General features: G+C 46.0%; 1 protein-coding gene across 6 annotated transcripts in view; it reads right to left on the reverse strand.

Annotated features, from left to right (window-relative positions):
• APBA2 (amyloid beta precursor protein binding family A member 2) overlaps positions 1-18,769 on the reverse strand; it is a 245,586-nt gene that overhangs the window by 129,995 nt on the left and 96,822 nt on the right. The window lies entirely within an intron of this gene.

Consider the following 18,769-nt stretch of genomic DNA (forward strand, 5'->3'; position numbering starts at 1 on the left):
GGCGCTCACGGGGCTGTCAGTACCTCTGCGTGATGGAGAGCTTGGAATAGGAGTTCACACTCCCGTGGCCTTCATGGGCCAGCCCAGGGGGCCATGGAGCTCATCTGCACTGCGCTGCCTCCCAGAGGGGAACAGGCAGCCAGCAGAGGTCAGCATCTGGCAGAGAAGCTGCCGCAGGAAAAGGCCTCCTGGGACCTGGTACTATAGCTCCGCCAAGCTGCCCCTGGGGGATGCAGCATCAGTAGCCCAGCGTCCCCACAGGTATGGCTGGAACCACACGGTAGGATTTTGTGGGGGTGTGGATCCCCCAGGTTTACCGTGGGGCTGGGGCAGGGGTTCTGCTGTTTCCTGATGGGAAGGACTCACCGGGACAGTGCTCAGTTGGGCACAGCAGGGTCATTCCAAGGGAAAGAAAGAGGGCCCTTAGGAAACATTTCAAGTACTGGTCACAGACCAATTATAGTAGGGAAACAGGGGTTGGGCTCAGAGAGGGGCTCCAGGTCCTCAGAGCCATATAAACAGAAAGGATGCAGCCCAGGTTATGGGGGAAGGGGCCAGGGGAGCAGTGATGGGAAAGTTGGGGGATCTTCCAGCTTGAGTAGACACCAATGGGCTGTTTACAAGTAAAAATCTTAAAATTCTGAAAAACTCAGTCCCCTAGCTAGCTGGGTAAAGTCTTCAAACACTAATAACTCTATTTATAAACACCAGTATGTATTATTCTTCTCCTTCTGGGAAGAAAGCTGCATCTTTAGAATAAAGAGCTCAAACCGTGAAACTTTCTTTTTAGCAAATGTTTTGGGAACAAACTGGATTTAAAAATCCATCTTCAAAGGTCTCAAAGTTTCAAAAACTGTTTCGTTTGAGAAGGGGACTTCTAAAAACGCTATTAAAAATACATCATTATTAAGAGAAACACACAAACTGCTACCAATGAAATGGTCAAAACTCTCCATTCTTGGAAGCTTATCTTTCAAAGTCTGGAGGTGACCAGCCACGGAGGAAGCGTCACATTCTACCACCAGACTCCTTGGTTGGGGAAGACCCTCACTCCCTGCTCCAGATTCCAATGCAGAGACTATTTATCCCTGATCAGTTTCCTGAATGGGGACTGTTCTTTGAAGGTGATTATTTGTTTCCTGTCCATGGGGCCTATGAGGCCACACTGATGGCAGATTTGGGGGTAGAGACATGGATCATTTCGATCCATTTCAAAACCTAAAAATTTGAACCCAAACTGGCTCTAACGTCCACTATCGCCAACTTACTTTTTCTGCATTTGCTTTTATGTAAAATCATCTGAGGCTCTACCAAGTGAACCCGAGAGTTCCTTACAGCAGTGTTGAGCTAATTTATTAATGTTGGGGTTGAAACTAAAGGTGCCCTGATCCAGCCGCGCTGTAATCTCAATAGATCTGTCCTTGAGCGCTCCGTGGACAGAATCACGGCTCCCAGGGATCTTCTTAGCCGAGGTGTTTACACTGTAACATCTGACATATTTCTCTGATGATTCTCCATATTAAACCAGTCTTGTGTTTGTTTGGAGTTCTCGCCTGGCTCTGGGGAACAAGAGGACAGTGTAACGCTGAGGGATGAAAATCAGAACGCGGTGCCAGGACTGTCCCCGTTACAGCCAGAAGTGGTGTCTTAAGAGGCAAGGGTGAAGGGCAAAGGAAGGGCTGGTGGGGCGGGCTCAGGCAGGTCTACGCTGACCCCAGGGATGGAGGGGAGGGTTCAGAGGAGCCTTCCAAGCCTGCATCTGCCAGGCTCACCTCATTGTTATTCTCTCCCAGGCAAATGAGGCTTCTATTTTTGCTGCGAGGAGTCTGCTGCCTTCCAATTCCCCGCTGCGTCCCCTGGAGGGAGGCGGGGATTTCATGTTCTCTTCAGGCAGCTCAGGGATGCGGAAGGGAGGGTCATCTAGATGGCTGAGAGCCAGAGAGAAGCAGTGCCTGCCAATCTTATCAAATGAGGACACGGTGCTCAAGAAAGCTCTGGGCAAAGTGATGATGCATGTGCACGGTCTGATATGACCATGCAGGGCACATCAGGGTCTTTCTGGCCCATGTCACGCTTACTGTGACAGGCACTAACTATTTCACAGAGGTGCACCTTTTAATCCTCACAGCAGTGCTGTGAGGTAGCGAGGTTGTTGTCACCCCCATTTTACAGATGAGGAAACTGAGGCACACAAAAGTTATTAAGTGGTGTGCCTGAGGCCACACAAGAAGTTCTGGAGGTGGGGGCACCTGGGTGGCTCGGGCAGTTAAACGTCTGCCTTCGGCTCAGGTCATGATCCCAGCATCCTGGGATCGAGCCCCACGTGGGGCTCCCTGCTCAGCGGGGAGTCTGCTTGTCCCTCTCCCTCTGCCCCTCCCCCTGCTGGTGTGCTCTCTCTCTCTCTAAATATAAATCAATAAAATCTTAAAAAAAAAAAAAAAATAAGGAAGTTCTGGAGCTGGGACTTAATCCTGGCAGTGTGGCCCAAGAAATTTCATTGGGAGGAAAAAATGGAGAAAGATACTTATAATATATAAATCAGATGAAGGATTAAATGATCGATAAGAAAATTCAAAACAAGGAGCAAAAGGTATGAACCTTTTGCTGAATAATTATACTTTATATTTTACACCTTTATACTGCATAATTATTCAGTATTCACAAAATAATCAATACATAAAATAAATATACATAAATATATGAAAATAAATACATGAAAAGATGTTCAACCTTACTGGCAGGCAGAGAAATGCAAATTAAGACACCCCCCCTCCATAGAGACCACTTTCACCCAATCAGACTAACAAAAATTAAAAACATCTGACAACACCAAGTGGTATCAGGGAAAAAAGGGGAAGGGGAACCCCCATGCCACTGGTGGAAACATTCATTAGTAGACCCACTTGGGAAAACAACTCGGCCGCTTCTAGAAAATGTAAAGATTCATACATTTATCCCACAGCAATTCCAATTCTTGCTAAGTAGTCTAATCAAATCTAGCTCATGGTCACATAGAGACACACACACGAGTATTCATAACAGCCTTGTCTGTAGCAGCAAGAAACTGGAAACCATCTGAACACCTGCCAATGAAGAACAGATACAATAAATGCCACACAGCAGCGAAAAGGTATAAAGGACAGCTCCACGTTTTCACATGGATGCAACGGGCAGATATAAAGTGAGGCAAAACAAAGGCAAGCTACAGAAAGAAAAACATACAATTTGATATCATTTACACAATGCTTAGAGACATGCAGAAATCATAGGTATATTGACTAATGCAGAAAATTAAAACACGCACCAAACTCTAATAGTAGTTACCTCTGCATGGGAAACGGGGGGATGCAGTCAGGGAGGGGCCCCAGCTATACTGGTTAATGATGATGGTTTAAAATACGTCCACTGATTCTTTTCTACTCCCTTCAAAAGGTGGAGCCTAATTCCCCTCTCCCTGAAAGTGGGCTGGGCTTAGTAACGTGGGTCTAGTGAACAGAGTAAGGCAGAGGTGACGATGTGTGGCTAAGGAGACTAGATCATAAAAGGCACTGCAGTGTTCTCAAGACTCTCTCTTGGATCACTCACTCTGCGGGAAGCTGCCGCCATGTTGTGAGGACACTCAAGCAGCACTGTGGAGAGGCTCCATGCAAAAGAACTGAGGTCTCCCGCCCACAGCCACATGAAGTCATCTCGGACGTGGATCCTCCAGCCCCAGTTAAGCCTTCAGATGACTATGGCCCTCGCCCACATGTGGACCCTGAGACAGAATCATTCAGCCGAGCTGCTCCCAGATTCTGACCCACGGACTCCATGTGTGAGGTAATAATGAGGTATGCCACTGAGTTTTGGCATAATTGGTTACACAGAAGGTGATAACCGACATAGTAGTATTCTCTACTTTAAGTGGGTTGTGGGCACACAGGTGTTCAGCACATTATTCTTGTTACCTTTTTGTATGTCGAATATTTTATAATAAAAATTTAATCCAAAAGACTTGAGTTAGGTCCACATAGGTTAACAGTTGGAAACAGTGGATAGCAGAAGACAGGGAAACATAATAGGAAGGGGCTTCATCCTTCTGGGTGATCAGAGAATGGCTTCTCTCCTCAGGGGCATAAGGAACGTAGAAAAGCCCCATGTGGGCAGGAGAAGAGGAAGCAGAAGGATTTGTCCTATTAACATATTTAAAACAGGGAGTCCTTTTAGGCTAAGAGAGTGTGTCTGAGCCTGAGACGCTGACCGGCAGGGAGAGGGGGATGCCTGTCAGCACCCAGGGTGGCCCTCTTCCTCAACGACTCCTCCCGGGTCTTGAGGCCATCAGAGAAGGGCGGGGTTGCCCAGAAGCCAGGATCTGGACATCATCACGTCTCTCTCTCTCTCTGTCTGTCTCCCTCTCTCCTTCAGGTTCCAGATAAAGCAAATGTACATTCCTTGGAAGTCACTGAGCTGGTCAGGGTCAACTGATCCAGGAGAAGCAGTGAGAACCCGGTAAATCTGGCAGACCCAAGCTGTATCAGGATTCCCAGAGAACCACCGGAACCATTCCAGACCACTTATTGTCAATCCTCTTTAAGAGCCTAAATCCACCGTCTCACAACTGGTGCTATGTTCTGCAATTTACTCATTCAAAGAACTACGTCCAAAATCCATTTTAATTGAAACAACCACTTTTCTCACTATGAAGTGACAGCTGAAGCAACAATAACGCTTAATATATTCCATGCTTGCCTGCTTTTTAAAAAAAAAGAAAGAAAAAGGAAAGAAAACACTGTCGAGAGGACAGAAGCGTGCAAGCCATGCTTGTAGTGCCGTCTTTTTGAGTCTGACTTGGGGAAGTGGCCACTGAGAATCCGGATGTACCTGTGCTTGTTCTCGTTCCTCGCCTCTCTGTGGCTGGTCCTGGCCGACAAAGGGAGGAAGAAGACGTGGTGAGAACGGGAAGGGGTGAGGGGAAACGTGGGCCGTGCTGGTGGTGCGGGGGAAAGCATCAGGGATGACGGCTACCGAGACGGCAGAGCCAGGGCCACACGGCATCCCAGCCAGAGCCAGCAGGAGACAGGGAGACAGCCAGGCTCCTGAGTCCAAGGCCCAACTTCAGGTCCCGCCTCTGCTTAGGAACTGTGACCACAGCATGTTCCCCCCACTGCTCTGAGACTCGGGCCCTGCATCAGACACAGAGAAGGCGAGAGGGGGAAGGGGGGCGCCTGGGTGGCTCAGTCGGTTAGGTGTCTGCGTTCGGCTCAGGCCATGATCCCAAGGTCCTGGGATCCCCCCCACATCCACGTCCGTCTGGCTTCCCTGCTCAGCAAGGAGTCTGCTTCTCCCTCTCCCTCTGCTGCTCCTCGCTGCTTGGGCGCTCTCTCTCTCATAAATAAAAAAATAAAATCTGAAAAGGAAAAAGAAACAGAGCAGGTCTCACAGGATCCTAAAGCTCCCTCAGTCCCTCCTTGGCCTTCAGGACAACACTCAGCCCTCACTGGGAGGAAATCAAGACAGAGGCCAACTCAGGGGAACTAGGGATGAGTGCTGGTGCAGGACTCAATAGCTCAGTGATCCTGAGCCTCAGTGTCCTCTGCTGTGAAATGGGGATAATAAGAGTCTCCCATAAACCTCCATCACAGGATTGCCATGAGGCTGACATGAGGTACCAGCAGGTACTCAGTGAGAAATACACGCCAACTCTTGTCATAAAGCCATTCAATTCCTGCTGCCCTGGGGCCGGCCCCACTCTCTCTCCCATCCATCCCCCAGCGCCCCAAGAAGGAACATATCAGGTACTTGTTTAGCGCCCATGTTGAGCCCCTCAGAGGGGGGACCCCAGACCCAGGTCAGCATTCATAGCACCCGGCACACAGGAAAGGTCCCACTCCCTGATTCCAGAACCCCCACCCAGGCCACCTCCACAGCCCCCAGCAGATATTCTTTCAGAGCCGGCAGCGCACCTCACACCAGAGCATGAGAGTCTGGGTGCCCTCCTAGGATGTGGCATTTTCAGAGACAAAGCTCACTAACCCAGAGGGAGGCAGGGGCCTGGGGCAGGTCAAGGGGCTCCTAGCACCACTTATACCTCAGCAGGACCCTGGCCCAGGGGTGCTGGCTGCAGAATGACTTGGGTGCTTTGGATCACAAAGTCCCTCTGAACTACTCTGAAACCCCTTCCTACACGTTCCCTGGGCCTGCACCCTCCCCAGTCACGGGTGTCCCAGAAGACAGGAATCTGTCTTGGGGGGCCTGGAGGGGGTCCTCCACCTCCTCCTCAGAGCTGCCCCTAGGCCCGGCCCCTCCAACCCATCCTGGCTTGCTCCCTCACTTGCTGCTGGTGGGGAGGGAGTCCCTGAGGTAATACTTCTCCTGGAGGTCACCAATTCACAGTACCACATACCCAGGGGGTTTCCATATCTATGACACACCAGCCTCTATGACAAAAGTCAAAGGTGAGTTTGGATTTTTTAAGTTTTCTAGAAAAGACTCTCAAAAATAATGTATCAGCAGAAGGTGAAAGGAACCAAAATTGCCAGGCATGGGCCCCCAAACTGAGTATCAGACAGGAATCCTTAACAGTGTCATCCGTGTCAACACTGAAACCAATTACTCCCCACACATACACCACCAATAAATAGCCTCTCATCTAGAAAAGAAAGGCAAGGAAATGATTTTCACTTTCAAAACAGGGCTCTCCTCAAGCAAGGATCGCCCTGCGTATCCCTCCGCACGCAGGAGCTAAAGGAAACACACAGAGAGATGGTGGCTGGGCTGGAAATGTCTGCAGAAATGTTTACACCCACCAAACCTCAGACCTCTGGCAGGTAACCCAAGCCCACTGGAAGTGGGAAGCAGCGTGGTCACCCCAGGGTCCATACCAGCGAATCCCCAGACAGCTTGCAGAGTGGAGACGTGGGTGGGCGACACGCAATGACTTGCTGTTTTACCAGCTTCCCTCCAACTCCGATAAACCCATGACCTTGAGATGTCAGGATCTTAACCACATACAAGGCCACGTTTGGTTTAATGATGCATTTCATTTTTACCTAATGATTACTACAACCTGGACTCATCACCGAGGCCGGTGGATTACCGAGGTCTCTCATTCTGCTTCTATGGGGAGGCTGGATACTGGCCCCAGACAGGCATGCAATGTTCCCAAGCAGCCTGGTAAAGAAGCTTGCTCTCAATACATCATCAGTGTGTCCTTCAGATGGCGGTGGTTGTCAGAAGCCTCTTGCTAGTCTCACTTTATCATAGTAATTTGCTGTTTTGTTTAGGTCCAACCTTATCAATTTATTTTCTCAAGACTGTTCTTTAAGACAGGACTACTGGGAGAACCAAATATAAATCCTCTACTGCCAAAGCAGGAATATACACAATCAGAATATTCTTACTAACCCCTTGAGATGAAGCTGATATAACAGAAGAGAGGGTTGTGAGAAAGAAACTGGACTCACGATAACAAGGCCAAGCTGCTAGATCAAGCCTTGCCTGAAACCATGCGTTCCAACTACACGAGAAAAAGTTTGTATTACCGTGAGATGGGTTTTCTGTTAGGTCAAGTGTCTTCATGGATGAGGAAACTGAGGCCCAGGGAGGTAACGTGACTCTGCCAGCCCAGAGAACAAGAGAATGAAAGCTCGGTTATGCCGCATTAAGTCCTGCCTTGTGTCAAAATCCTAGGCTGTGTTCATTGTGATTTACCCAAAATCCTTAATTCTTTACAAATGTGAAGACAGGTCAGATATCCAAGCCTTACACAATCAAAATCTAGCAGGAACTACATTTAACTCAACCAGACCTTTTGTACCTTCTCCAAAAGCAACAGGACAAGCTAATCAGTCAGTGGGGATTCTACCGAACATACAATATAAACAGCACAATTTACATCTAACATTCCTGCACCATCTCCCTCTCTCAAAGATAGCTCTGACCCTGGCTCACACTTTTGTGCTTACAGAAAACGTCAAGGCGGTTTTCAGACAGAAATGTTCTCTTAATTAGCCTCATAAGTAGGCACTGCTCTGGTGATCAGCTGGCTACGTCTGTGTTGGTTTGCCTGCCTGCCTGCCTGCCTTCCTTCCTTCCTTCCTTCCTTCTTTCCTTCCTTCCTTCCCTTCCTTCCTTTCTTCTTCTGTCTCTCTCTCTCCTGTTCTTTTTCTTTGTTTCTGATACAAAGTTCCAAGGAAGGATCAGCAAAATCATGTCTCAACCCCACTGTCTGTGTATTTTAGACCCGAGAGTCCAGAGGTGGGTGACTTTCTCAGAGTCACAGCCTGGGGCCAAACGTACAAGGTCAGAGGACCCTGGGTTCATTTCACCCTACACGGAGCCTCCCTCCCCAGAAACTGTACCACAAAGAACGCCATCTGCTCAGCCAAGCCTGGTGACCAGAGGCAAGTCTGGCCTCTGCCCAGGACCTGGATGATGCCAGCTTCTAGCTGCCCGTGACCCCCACAGGCCTCCACAGAGCAGCCGTCCACATGGAGAGGAGCCCACACCTGGGGCACGAGCAGTGCCAGGGGACGAGAAACGTGCTCCAGAAGAGCTTTCTGCTTCGCAATGGCCCCACAGGAAAAGCCCACCAGCAGCAAGGCTGAAGGTTCTGGAAACCCACAAGAGTCACGAGCAACCTTGGGGAGCTGTGCCCCGAAGTCTCTGGAGTCTGCCTGCCCTCCATCAGAGTGCCTTGCCTGCTCTCTGCCCTCAGACCTCCCCCCACCCAGTTGGTCCCTATACCTCACTAGCCCGTCCACGTGTCCAAACGGGCTGGTGGAGTCTGGCCCACCTCTGGCCCCAGCCCGGCCCACCCCGCCACCGCAGCCAGTGCCCCCCGTCCTGGGTCACCCAGGACAGTCACCCACTGCTCCCGCGGCTCTGCAGCACATTAGCACCACGTGCAGCTCCTCCAAACCCTGAGGGGAGGAGCACACGGAGAGGGTATGTCTCCCCCTTCCGCGTCCCAGCTTTTCCCGGGTGAGGCCTTGGCGACACGCTCGTCCTATTTCTGAGACAAACAGGCCACTCGCTTTCTGCCTTTCTTGGCTGTGTCACAAGGTGATGCTGGCCGCCGAAGCAGCAGGTGGGCCCCCCCCCACCCCCGCCAATGAAGAGCAAACCTCTCACCACCCTGAAGAGCGAAGGGGAGCCCTGCCCAGGTCTCGCCTGCTTGTGCCACACGTGAGCCCAGCCCAGGCCCCCGGCCACTGAGACAGTGTAGTGGCCCTCAGGTGGCATGACTGTGGGCACCAGGGGTCTGGGCGTGAGGGTGGGGGTGAGGGTGGGCTCGGCCACCCTGACACACAGAGTGTACCCACCCACTAGTGTTCGATGGAAAAATGCACAGAACCAACAACACAAGGCCTGCTCCAAGAGGACATCCCGGGAAGGGCTCACGGGGTAAGGCAGGATTGTGCCCAAGACCGCCAAGGGAGGACCAACACTTGACGCCGTCATCTGCCCACAGGGACGGGAGGGGGTGTCAGGAGGATTCGGGAAGAAGAAATACTGGGCTCCCCCACAGGAGAAGAGTCCCCCCTCAATTTCCCATTCTGCACTCCCAGAGAAGCCATGCTTCCCTGAGAATGGCTGGTGGTCCCACAAAGCTGCAGGGCCCTGTAACCCCCGGGCGGGCTGCAAAGTACCAGGTGGGCACATCTAATGATGTCGGGAAGATCACGCGCCTGGCGAGGTAGGGGCCGACGGACTCCAAACACAACAAAGGCCCAAAGGAAATTCCTTTAGACACCGTTTGTTCTCACCGTCGAGAGGAATGGACCAGGGCTCGGGAGGGCCACTTGCTGCTGAGGGATAAGGGGTGGGGGGCAGAGCAGAATGGCCAATGACAGAAGAGGGCCAGTGGAAGGAAAACTGGGGCCCGGGCAGGACCCACCGAGGAAGAGCCAAGAAGTGATCGGGAGAGGGGAGGGAGGTGTGAGGGGAGTCAGAGACCTGGTCTGAAAATGGGGGGTCCCAGGGCCAGGCAGGAGGTGTGGATGGGAAGTTGAGGGCAGTGCACCCTGGCAGGTGCTCAGAGCTTTCCTCTCGAACTTCTAGAAACTTAGCAAGCTGCAACTACTGCTACCGCCCCAGACACAGTGAAGCCACAGTGGGTGGAAGGGGTCAGACCTGTAGGATTTTAAGATCTTAACGTCCCCTGATGTGTCAGGTGAACACCCCTTTGCTCTCATCGAATACTCTGGACCATTACGCAGTTCAGGCCTGAGGCTCAAGGTGTTTGCCATCCAACTCCTACTGGGAGCAGAAACCTCTCGACCACCTGCTACATTTCAGGTTGTAGAGAAGGAAAGCACAGGCCACTCCATTCCATGGGACAGGCCTGCCGACCCTCATAAAGGGACACGAACCTCACGTGGAGACCACAGAGATCCTCACGGCTGATGCTGTTACATCTCACAAGCTGCCAAAATAACTTTTATGATTTAAAGGAAGGTGGGAAGACAGAATCTCCCTTATCGAACATTAGCAATCATGGCTTCCTTGTGTGGGCTCAGAATGGGCTTCATGGCCCAAGAGCTGGGCCGGAGGGGCCCATCATTAAAATACTCCAAGCACACTCCCAGGGAGTGAGTGCCACCTGCCCAGGGCGTGCAGGAAGCCCCATGGCTGTCCCCGGCCCCATTAACTTTGGATGGCATCCCCTTCCCCACAGTTCAGACACTCCGTCGTGTTTCAGAAAACTCCAGAGCTCAGAACCCGAGGCCAGCCTGAACAAAGGCAGTCACAGATGTCTTCTTGTTCTCTGTGACAGCGAAGGTGAACGCTGCTTACAACTCCCACCCTGCAGCATGGCAAACACAAGCTGGGTTAGTGGCATGCACAAGCGGGTGGCATACCTGCCCCTTCCCTCGGCAAACACTCAAGAGGGACAGGATCCTCCCCTTTGAGTGAGAGGGAAGGGGGGGCCAAGGGAGGGAGAAAGATGATAACCCACCGAGCCAGGGCACACCAGCCCTTCATAAAACCTCCACAGCTTGGCCTCACCACGTCCTTTTGAGACAGACCTGTTTTGTTTTGTTTTCCTTATGTGTCAGCTTTGGACAATGTGGCTCAGAGCAGTTACCTAGCCCCTGAGTGTCAGAGCTGGGATTTGAACCACAGTCTTCCTGAGACCACAGCCCAAGCTGTTCTTACTGCCTCTTGACTGAGGACGGGACAGATGGGTAAGTGGGTCAAACTGCCCCAACTTTTGACCGTTTGAGAGTCACGTGGCAGCCAGTCAGTAATGTTCTCCTTCCTGTGTGCCACTTGGCATTTCTGTGCTAGACATCAAGGCATCTTCTAAAAAGGGTATGTTCCTGACACATACAAGAGCAGAAAGGAAGCTGGAACAGGCGCATGTCTGGAAGATGCTTCACTTTCCCCAATTCCAGAACGCTTCAGGGGGCCAATGTGCTGGATGGAAGCCACCCAGAGCACCTGGAGGCAGCCCCCAGCACCCTGGCAGCTGAGCATGCCCTGTGATTGTTTTCTGAATGAACCAGCGTCTCCTGCATTCACCTCCTTCACAGGATAGCAGGAGGCTGAATCCCAGTGGATGGAATCAGGAAGCTCCCACTTTGAGCATCCAACACAGGGAGCAAGGTGACAGAGGACTCTTCATTCAGTTAGGGAGAATCCTGAGGTGGCCTCACACACTAACAAAGAAGAAGAAAAACAGTAGTTTCAGAGGAAACCGACCAATGAGGCAAGGTTTACTTCTGCATTCCGAATAGACTTTATTAAAGTCAGAAACCTACCCAGTAGTAACCCACCAGGGCTACAAGAAGGTGTTACATGTGAGTTTAACAAGACCATCAAGGAACAGATCATCTGTCTTATCTGAACCACTTTCCAGAAAACAGAACATTATTGGTCCAAAATAACCTCTGTACTAAAGCCAAAGGGAGACAGAATGAGAATGGTAAATTTTGGCCAAACTGACTTATAAACATAGATGCAAAACTCCGAAATGAAACATTAGCCGAGTGCACCCAGCAATTTCTAAGCAAACAAACACATCATGATAAAATAAAGGTTTATCCCAGGAATGCCAAGTCACTGTAATATTAGAAAAGCTGTTAATGCAATCACATAAGTCATCACATGAAAAGATCATCTCAGTCGTGCAGAAAAACCATTTCATAAAATTCAACACACATTCATAATTAAAGAGGGAAAAAAAACTCTTAGCAAATGAGGAGCAGAAGGGGTGTTCTTGAATAGAGTGTGCACCTAGCCCACAGCAAACGCCCTATTTAATGGTGGATCATTAGATAAGGCCCCACAGGAATAAGGAGTAAGACAAAAATTCACAGCATCACTGCATCTGCTTAACAATGTCCCACCACTCCTAACCAAAGAAATAAGGAAAAAAAAAAAAATTCAAAGAATGAGGATTGGATTGGATGAGATCCACCTGGAATTATTTGGGGGGGGGGCATGCTGTCCATGGAGAAAATCCAAGAGTCTACAAATGACTCAGCAAGGTTGCTGAACAGCAGATCAACACACCAACTCAACGACTATGACAAAAGGTCATTTCCAAAGAGACGCCACCTAGACAGTAGCCAAAAATAGAAACCTAGGAACAAATCAAACGTAAAAATACAACACCTTTAAAGTAAATACCTCTTAATTTATTGAAAGACATAAAATAAGACCTATTAATATCATGTCTCCATATGCTATGAGTATGTATTTTTATTTGGGGTGTTGTCTTCCAAATAAATTCATGAAGGAGGGATGGCTGAGTCAGGGTCAAGGCAGATCCACTGGGGTCCAGGATGTCCGTCCCCTTGGGGGCTGGAGCACTTTGTACTTCTCCACAACCTCACCAACAGACAGAGCTGTCAAACTTGGATTTTTGCCAATCTTAGCAGTGAGAAATGGTATCTCAGGCTAATTTTAATTTACATTTCTCTTACAGGAGAAGCTGAACATCTTTCCATACACTTAAAAGACCATTTGCATTTATTTCTCTGTAAACCATCTGTTCACATCGTATACCTATTTTCTAATTAGGTTTTTGGTCTATTCCTTTTAATTTTTATTAATTCCTTCTATTTTAGGGAAATAAGTTCTGTTCGTGATCTAAGTTGCAATTTTCTTTTCCTGGCTTATTATTTGGTTTTTCACTTTGCTTACGGTGTTTCCCTCATCGGAAAAGTACTTTTTTTCCCTAATGCAACTGAATTTATCAATCTTTTTTTTTATGTTGTTTTTGGATTTTGAATCATAATTTCCTTCACCTGCATGTATAAAAGAATTTATCTGTATTTTCTTCCAGTACTTGTGGTAACTATCTATCTAGAGCCATTTGAAATATATGCTGGTAGATGATAAAAGATGTCAATTAAGTTTTATCTTTATCCAAATAGCTACTGTTAGATAATGAAAATATGTATTGGTCTCTGCCCCAGTTTCCTGGCTTAGGGGCTCCTAAAACCTTTCTCATTTCCCAAGTGATAGGAGTGCTAGGAACATCTTTTGTTCTCTTTTGATCTCTGACCTCAGTTTCTGACACAGGGCTCCTGAAACCCTTGTAATTTCCTGGGTGACAGGAGTGTCTTTGTTCTAATGAAGGAACTCTTGGTGGGTTCCTGGATGGCTCTTGGATGGGGGGGCTGGTCACCAAAAGAGTATAAGGCATGATTTTCATTCTCTTGAGAAGGGAGAGGGGCTAGAGATGGAATTAATGATTCATCATGTTCACATGAGGAAGCCTCCTTAAAATCCTAAAAGTATGGGGTTCAGAGAGCCTCCATGTCAGTAAACACATCTACACCAGTAGGATGACACACCCCAACTCCATGAGGACAGAAGTTCCTGGACTCGGGACCCTGCCAGACCTTGCCCTATGTACATCTGTATCCTTTATCATACCCTGTAATAAACTGGTAAACATGAGTATTTCCCTGAGTTCTCTGAGCCACTCTAGCAAATTAACTGATTAATGAATTAATCCAAGGAGGAGGTCAGAGGAACCTCAGATTTACAGCCAATGGATCAGAAGCACAGGTGATAACCTGGACTTATATCTGGCATCTGAAGGGGAGTGGGAAAAGTCTCAGGACTGGGCTGCTAACCTGTGGGATCGACACGACCTCCAGGAAGAGAGTGTCAGAACGAAGTTAAAGTGTAGGACACACAGCTGGTGTTATAGAGAGTTGCTTGGTATAGAACAACCCCACACATCTGGTGTCAGAAGTGTGACTATAAAGGGAACACAAGGAGGGGATGGGGAGGAGGGGGCTGGGTTTTTTCATACTCAGGAGAAAAGACTGAATTTTCCCCATTCAGCAATCCAGTCACCCCAAAACCATTTTTTAAAAGGTTCGCTCTGCTAACATTTTATTTAGGAATGTTACATCATGATTTCTAAGTGAGACTGGTGTGCTGGCTTCTTTTATCAAATGATCTTGAGGTTTCCATTTTTTTCCTATGCTCTAGGATGATTTAAGTAGCATTAAGATTATCCATTATTTGAAGATTTGATAGAATTCTCTTGTGATGCTATATAGGTTTGGAGGTTTTTCTATTTTTTTTTCAAGGAAAATCGGTTTGTTTAAATGTTATGTGTCTACTGGGGTCCATTTGGGTAATTCCATTTTCCTAGAGAAGTACTCTTTTCATCTAGGTCTTCACATTTATTTGCACAGTATTACAAAAAGTAACTTCTAATGATTTTTTTTTACATGCTCTATTTTGTAGACTATTTCCCTACAGTCATTTCTTATTTTGTGTATTTGTGCCCCCCACCCATAATTAGGTTAGATAGTGGTTTGTCTACTTGATTTTCTTCCCTAAAAATCAGCATTTTGTTGTTTATTACTTCTTTGTTTTTCAGTTTCCAACTTTACTCTTATTTGCCATTCTGCTCTCACTCTGATTATTTGGTAGCTTTATCTAACATTTTGAGTTGGATGTTTAATTCATACATTTATTTTTTTATTTTAAGGCACAGCTTTATGTGCATCCCATAGATTGATGAATTTATAGAGTTTAATCTTATGATTTTCCAAGTTGAAAGGCCCTTTTGTTTTTTATCTTATGGTTAACCTCTAGTTTTATTGCATTGTGATGACAAAACTTTGTTTGAATCATTTCCATGTTACAAGAACTTACTGAAGTTTTCTTTGTAACCTAATACATGTCAACTTTCACAAATGTTCCATGTATTCTGGAAACAAAGTTGTATTCTCTATTATCATGGTACAAAGTCTGGTATGTTGGGGGCATAGTCCTTTGTCTCCTTCACATGGGGCTGTCATGGTCTCCAGAATGAGTATGCTTCTGTCCATATCTCCTGCTTCACAACTTCAAGGAGGTTCCTCAATGTTAAAAGGAAAAAATGTTTTGAACTAAGTATTGCAAATGTATCAGATATATTAGGTGTACCTAAAGGAGGTCTTAGAATCAAATTTCTAACTTTTTTAAATAAATTTAATTCTTTATTTTATTATGTTATGTTAATCACCATACATTACATCATTAGTTTTTGATGTAGTGTTCCATGATTCATTGTTTGCATATAACACCCAGTGCTCCATGCAGAACGTGCCCTCTTTAATACCCATTACCAGGCTAACCCATCCCCCCACCCCCCTCCCCTCTAGAACCTTCAGTTTGTTTCTCAGAGTCCATAGTCTCTCATGATTCGTCTCCCCCTCCGATTTCCCCCCCTTCATTTTTCCTTTCCTGCTATTGTCTTTTTTTTTTTAAACATATAATGTATTATTTGTTTCAGAGGTACAGGTATGTGATTCATCAGTCTTACACAATTCACAGAGCTCACCATAGCACATACCCTCCCCAATGTCTATCACCCAGCCACCCCATCCCTCCGGCCACCGCCCCCCCCGCACCACTCCAGCAACCCTCAGTTTGTTTCCTGAGATTATTTTTAATGAGGTTTCCTTTAATTTATTTTCACAGTTGAAATCAGAATTAAAACCCCTGATTTCTTTTTCTTTCTACTGGCTTTGTTTCTGTACACCTCCCATCCTTTCCAGCCTTTGTAATTACTTTGTTTTAGGCATGACTTTCTTAAACAGCAGAGCTGGGCACCACTGTGTGAACCAATCTGAAAGTCTTTTATTCGGTGGATTAAATCTACTTACACAGTGAAGGAAACGATCAACAAAACTGAAAGGTACCCTACTGAATGGGAGAAGATATTTGCAAATGACATATCTGATAAAGGGTTGGTATCCAAAATATATAAAGAACTTATAAAACTCAACATGCAAAAAAACAAGTAATCCAGTTAAAAAATGGGCAGAAAACATGAAAAGATATTTCTCCAAAGAAGACTTCCAGATGGCCAACAGACACATGAAAAGATGCTCATCATCACATACCATCAGGGAAATGCCAATCAAAACTACAATGAGATACCACCTCACATAAGTCAAAATGGCTAAATCAAAACCACAAGAAACAACAGGTGTTGGTGAGGATACAGAGAAAGGGGAACCCTCTTGCACTGTTGGTGGGAAGGCCAAGCTGGTACAGCCACTCTGGAAAACAGTATGGTGGTTCCTCAAAAAGTTAAAAATAGATCTGCCCTCTGATCCAGCAACTACCAGGTATTCACCCAAAAGATACAAAAATACTAGTCTAAAGGGATACATGCACCCCAATGTTTATAGCAGCATTATCAACAGTAGCCAAATTATGGAAAGAGCCCAAATGTCCATCAACTGATAAATGGATAAAGAAGAGGTGGTACTCAGGCATCAAAAGGAATAAAATCTTGCTATTTGCAGTAACGTGGATGGAGCTAGAGAGTATTATGCTAAGTGAAATAAGTCAGTCAGATAAAGACAAATACCATCTGACTGACTTATGTGGAATTTAAGAAACAAAACATGAGCAAAGGGGATAAAAGAGAGAGACAGAGGCAAACCAAGAAACAGACTCTTAACTATAGAGAACAAACTGATGGTTACCAGAGGGGAAGTCGGTGGGGGGATGGGTTAACTAGGTGATGGGGAGTAAGGAGGGCATTTGTTGTGATGAGCACCGAGTGATGTATGGAAGTGTTGAATCACTATACATACACCTGAAACTAGTATTACACTGTATGTTAACTAACTGGAGTTTAAATTGAAACTTAAAAAAAAAAGATGTGTTAATAAACTCATAAGTAGAATCAAAAATAAATAAATATGTAAATACTCTTTAAATAGATTTAAAAAAATAAATCCACTTCAATTTCTCAGTGTGGCTGGTGTGTTCAATTTCAGCTCTCATTTTTTTGTGTGTTGTAATTACCATGTGTATTTCACTTTGTAGTCTATTTTCTTCATTCCCTTAGGTTTTTCCCCCACTTTGGGTATTTAGGAAAGTCTATATTTTGACTTTCCTACCTGCAGGACAATCCATGAGCTTATTCTACTTTCTTCTTTCTTTCTCCCTCGTTCACCTATTACTGTTACTGATTATTTCCATTTTGTCAATTTACATACATTTATATCTACTCTTCCACATCTACCCCTACCTTTTAGCAGTTACATATGCAATTAAAAACCATATTAATACCCACTACCAGTCCTTTTGCCAAAGTTGCCCCAAACATCTTTTCACTGAATGAAATCTGTCCTATACTGCATGGCATACATATATTTGACACCCAGAGTGGGGTCGTTTTTAACACCTCCACCCTCGATACGACAAAAATATTTGTAGGAGTTATCAAATAATAACTAGTAATGGTCATTATTTGCTTGACTTGATCTCTAACTTATAACAATTTTTTTTAATTTCCATTTTACAATTCAAATTCAGTACAGTATTTCCTGTGTCAACTATTTTGTTAACAAACGAAAGTATTACACTTCACAGTTTATGCTCTGTTTTACTGTTTCAACTTTAAACACAAAATAAAGATGTCACATGGTCACACAAAATGACAGAATTGAAGAAACTCAAATTCTGTTTCTTTGTCTTCACTATTACTGTGCTAGTATTGTTTATTTCTAAATCTACTATTTAAATGCAGGAATATCTAGTCCCACAGGAGAAGCCTGTACATGAAAGGAACTTGAGTGATTCTGAATGGTTATAACTTAACTCTCAAAATATCCATGCGTACCTGAGTCTACGTATGTCAGAGGATGACTAAGGGGGAGTTCTCTAAATTCAGTGCCATGTAGAAAGCAATGTTTATTAAACCATAACTAACACGGATGTGCTCATTTGAAGCCTGTGCACATTACTAAAATGCCAGTAACAGGAAAAATTGCGTAGACATTAGACCAAAAAGAGATTTTTTTTTTCAGGAGGGGCATTTCTCAACTGACATTCTTTAACAGTGCTGGAACATGGTGATAATAAAAAGCAGACCAGCTTTTAGTCAGTTTTGTCATTGCTTTTAAATTATCTGCAGATGAAGCAACTCCTATTGCCTGCATCCAGGGCAGACCGCTTCTACCACCCCCAGCACACCACAAATTCTGGTAGATTCTTTAAATAGGGCTGGTGGGTACAGTATTCTTCTACTTCTTTCATCTTTTAACTATTTTTCTAAAACCTTGATGCTTCAAGGACAGTTGACTGGATATAAAACCCTTAGCTCATATTTTCTTCCTTGAGTTTCTTGAAAATGTCATGTTACTTGGTCGTTTTGCCTGGAGGCCCAGCTGATGGCACATTTATCTTTATTTATATTTACGGTACATGTATCTTTAAAGTCTAATAGCTTTAGAGCATAATTTTGAGTTGACCATTCTCAGAATGATAGCAGACTACAGGTGGTCCCTGAACAATGCAGAGATTAGGG

Source organism: Halichoerus grypus, chromosome 8, assembly GCF_964656455.1.
Source record: "Halichoerus grypus chromosome 8, mHalGry1.hap1.1, whole genome shotgun sequence".
NCBI classification, from domain to species: domain Eukaryota; kingdom Metazoa; phylum Chordata; class Mammalia; order Carnivora; family Phocidae; genus Halichoerus; species Halichoerus grypus.